We start from the raw sequence: 5,313 nt of genomic DNA on the forward strand, positions 1-5,313 counted from the left end.
GTTGGGATTATATGATCGGACCCAAAAAGAAAGGCAGATTGGGACTCAAGAATCTCAAAGTGCAAAACCTAGTCTTGATGGGTAAACAGTTTTGGTGAATTACTACTAAGCCTAATTCGTTACTTGTGCATATATTCAAAGGAAAATACTATAGATACACTAACTCCTTTTTGGCAAATAAAGGAAACCAACCTTCCTAGGGTTGGTAAAGTCTATTGGAAGGAAGAAAAGTGGTAAAAAAAGGGTTTGAGATGGAGTATGTATCTGACACAAATGTTCCTATTTGGGAGGACCTATGGTTATCCTTACCCTACTTTTTTAGACTCAATAACAACAACAATTCAGTATCAGACATCAATTCAGTTCATAATTTACTTACAGTGGATGAAAGGTGGAATAAAGAGCTAGTTGAAGCTGTTTTTTTTTTCCTAAGCTCAATTTGTGAATTCTCTCCCTGCCACTGAACGACGATAGTGAGGACAAATTTGAATGAGCCTGGAACAAGAGGAAGCAATACGATGTGGCCTCGAAATACTGAGTGGCTTATAATTTTTTTCATGCGCTAGCTGAGCATCTTCTAATGGTGATGACAAATTTAATGCTTTGAAAATTAATTTGGGGGTTTAAATTATCATTCCAAGTAAATGTTTTTCTATGGAGAACAGCTCATGAAAAAATTATCTGTACTCAATTTGACAACCAGAAATTCTCAGATACTTCAGCAATGTGCCCAAGATGCAGAAATGACAACGAAACTATTCTTCATGCTTTGGTGCAATGCGGTACCTGCTCCTGAGAATCGGTCTTCCTCTCCTTTTGTGAATGCTATAGTGCAAAATAGAACAATGGAGTTTGCAGTCTGGTGGCAAACGGTAAGTAGAGACATTGAAAGAGGACAATCTTCTATGGCCCTCCTTACATCTCTGTGTTGGACATTGTGGAAGGCAAGAAATTGGAGTTCTTTGAAGGTGAGAAGTTGGCGACAACAATAATTGTGGAAATAGTAAGGAAGCTCTAACAAGGAATGACTCAAGTTATAGAGCATCGTTTTTTGTGAATCCTCAATCTCTTCTATTAATTTTTTTTTGCTAGTATTTGGTATTTATCAAAGTGAAAAATTCCTTTTTTTTTTGTCTTTGTCCCTATAATGAATAGTGTATTTCTTTTTTTACAAAGTAATGACATTACATATCTTTGAAAAAAATTAAATAGGCATATAATAGAAGAAAATAGAAGTGAATTCTCAAGAATATTTCGAACACTTTGAACATTATTTATATTATTATATTAAATTATAATTAATTAAATTTATCTGCATAAAAAATGAATTTAATTTTTAGTAAGTTGTTTATTTTTATTTGCAAAATTTAAAATGCTAACCAAATTTAAGTTGTTTATTTTAATGATTATATTATATGTATATTAAGAATGTATATATGATTGTTGTTTATATATTATATATAACATATATATAAAAAATATATATAGCCATTGCTATATAACCGTTATGATTAATAAATTAATATTTTATTATTTTATATATACTATTTACATTATAATTATCAGAATTGAACTAATCAGTTGGTTTGACCGAAAAAATAGTGAATCGGTGATTTAATTAGCCTATTCGGCTTAATATAAAGACTGCACCGGTAATTAGATTGGTTAACGGTGGTCAAACCTATTGAAAACCGACCAGTTCACGTCGAATTGCGAATAAAAATCCGTGCGAATTTATGGTATGCCAATGCTCATATGGGGCGCTAAAAGAGCGCCGGGTAAATCTTTCCCCACGTGCTCGTAGTTTGTTACCCCTTATTTATCTCAAGCAATATAATGACTTTTCCAAAAAGTTTGCCCGATGTGAGCCTCAAGCCCCCTTTGTTTTTAATTGAAGAATTGGTTTTTCTGCGCATACACAAAAAAAATATCACATGTTCAAGTACCCTTTGTCATTTTATTTTTTTCTTTTCTTATTCTTATTCTAATCACTGATAAGTTCATAATTATGCTTTGTTTGGAAATAGAAAAGAAAATAGAAAGAAAGAAAATAAGAGGAAAAAAATGAGAGGAGAGAAAATAAAAAGAAAAATGGAGTTATTTGTGTGTTGTTTAAGAAAATAGATGGAAAGAAAATAGAGAAAAAAATTTCTTTTGTTTGAATGGAAAGAAAAATAAGAAAAAAAAATCATAATGGTAAAAATTACTTTAATACCCTTATAATAAAATAAAGTATAAATATTTTTATTTATGTATATTTTATTATATTTTATAATTATTTAAAATATTATAATTTTATATATTTGATTTAAATTATTTATCTAATACATATATAATATTTAAATATGAATCTGTATTAAAATTATTAAAACTAAATTTTTACTAATAATAATATAACTATGGATAACATTGTAAATACACAAAAGATAATTGTTTTCTCCTTGTTTGCTTTTAATGGATAGAAATTTTTTTGGGTGGAACTCATACAAAAATTTTCCTTTCTTCCCATTTTTGTTGACATCCAAACAAAGAAAAATAAAATTTTTCATTCATTTTTCTTTCTTCTTTTTTCCTTTCTCTTATTTTCCCTTTGATTTAATTTTATCTCTATGTCTATGGATTGGTTTGTTAAACCCTACTAGTTTATCCTTTGATTTAATTTTATCTCTATGTCTATGGATTAGTTTGTTAAACCCTACTAATTTATTATCTACAATATAATTTGTAAAATAGTTATGTAAATATGTTTATGGTCACACACATACACACACATCATAACTAAACATATAGATACGAGTGGCTTTCAATAGATGAGGTTCAGTTTACTTATTAGTCTAATCTCCAATTAATTTCTGTTTTTTTTCTACATTTTTTAGAATTTATTACCAGAAATCACACTAATATGGCTGCCTAACATCAAAGTTTTTGGTATCCACCCATCTGGACCAATACTGGTGGATACTAAATTTATTTTAAAAAATTGAATGGGAAAAAAATGTGTAGAAGTCACCTTTGATTGGAAGTGCTGAAAAGGATGAACATGAAAATCACTTTAACAAAATAGATTATATTAGGGTTTTACGACATTTCTGCACATTCATACTCCCCCACAATTCCCTTCAAGATATTAGATTGAACTTTGATTTCGTACTTCCTTCGTGTATTTATTTATTTATTGTTCATGCTCCATTTTGTTGAATTTGTTCCTCTTTGCTACCTTTATTTGGTGTCGCATGAAGGTCCACCGCTTGCTTTCTCTGTAGCTGCCACCAATTAGAATAGACAATGCCGCGGGTACTTCAGGCCCCTCCCTTCTCTGTGATTTTCATCATTAGATACTTATAGAATTATTCATTTTGTTAGATATCATTGTTTAAGTTATAGCAAATCACAAGTTTTTTTTTTTGCAAAATAAAAAGAGAAGATACCTTTACACTAACTTGTATCTATCTACCAGGTTTACCATTAGACTATCTCTAATAGAAAATTCATTCTAATTTTTATTTATGGTCTACTTGTTATAAAAAGTAACTCCACATCAATAAATAGGAACTCAAAACATCTCTCTTTTCTCCATTAAAAGAAACTAATTTTAGTCCTTATTGTTGTTCCACTTAATTAATTTAATTAATATAGTTACTATTTTTTTACAATAATATTAAAATTTATAAATTCAGAAATAATTAACTACTAAAAAATATTAATATTTAAAAAAATTAATAACTCCACAAATAATAATAATGCATAATATATAATTTGAAATTAAACTAATTTTATAAAAATTACTTAATATAAAGAAAAATATAGTAAAACTCTAGTTGACGACAAGCATTGTGAAATTTCTATATGTGTTCAATGAAGTCCTATTTCAATTGTCGATGTTGCTGCCTATTCCGAAGTTAGGCATTTCTTTAAAGAAATTAATGGTATGGTGATGCAAAATCTTCCTTTCCCAACTAAGGTTGTGATAAGCCATTTTCAACATCGTCATACTCTAGGCCTTGAGAAAATTTCATGCATAAGTGTGTTTTTCATCCTCAACAATCATATTATGAAATATAATACAAGCTCTCATTATGTTTGCAAGCTTCTTTTCGCAAAAGCGTGTTGGACCACATATAATTGCAAAGCGTGCTTGCAACACTCTGAATGCTTGCTTAACATCTTTTCTTTTCCCTTCTTGGTATTGTGCAAATAACTTGTATTTCTTCCCTTATGACTTTGATATTGATTTGACAAATGTGTCCCTATTATGGATAAATACCATCTGCTAAATAGTATTCCATAGTATAATTATTACCATTGATAGTGTACTTTATCTCCGAAACACGGTGATTTAGAATATCATCAAATACTAGTGAACGATTTAACACGTTGATATCGTTATTTGAACCAGAAACTTCAAAAAATGCATGTCATATCCAAAGGTCTGAAGATGCCACAACGTCAAGTATTATGGTTGCAACTGCACAATAACCACTCATGTACATACCTTTCCACGCCTTTGAACAAGTTTTTCATTGCCAATGCATGTAGTCAATACTACCCAACATACCATGAAAGCCACATCTCCGCCATTTGTAGCAGGCGTCATATATCATTTGAATTTGATTTTCTCAAGTAGTCATTCTTGAACACCGAAAAGACACCTTCAACAAATTTTTTCAAGCATTCAATTGTGGTGCTCTCACTTATGTGCACATAATCATCAACAGCATTAGCTGCTGTGCCATATGTTAACATTCGTATCACAGTAGTGCATTTTTGCAGTGGTGACAAGCCTCTTTCCCTAATTGCATATACCTTCTATTAAAAATACGGATAGAAATTTGAGAGGGCGTCTACTATTAGAAAGAACACGTGTCTTCTCATTCAAAATTTCTGTCGAAAAATATCAGCATTATACACCGGCTCATTTGCAAGGTAATCTTTGAAAAGGTGAACATGTCCTCCTACTCGATCTTTGTTGATCCATCTACGAGGAGTTTGGAAAGAGCTTCTCTTGATATCTTCATCTTCTAAATCATTAAACAAACACTCATCGATCCAATTATATATGAGTGTGTTATCTTGCCTTCTTCTTTTACCATACAAAGCCTCATTAAATATATCTTTAAAATTTTTAGTCATTTCTTAAAATAGAATATTTAGTATTTTTTGAGATGAGAAACTAACTTTAAAATGTAGTTTGTGATGGTAGATATTTGATAACTGATATTTATAAGTATATCCGCAACAAGTAGCTACTCTTCAAGAACTAGTTTTGCAACGTCCATTTTACAACGGCTAGTATTTTTCTTGTCTAATTTTGAA

The sequence above is a fragment of the Arachis hypogaea genome, chromosome 9 (assembly GCF_003086295.3).
Source record: "Arachis hypogaea cultivar Tifrunner chromosome 9, arahy.Tifrunner.gnm2.J5K5, whole genome shotgun sequence".
NCBI classification, from domain to species: Eukaryota; Viridiplantae; Streptophyta; class Magnoliopsida; order Fabales; family Fabaceae; genus Arachis; species Arachis hypogaea.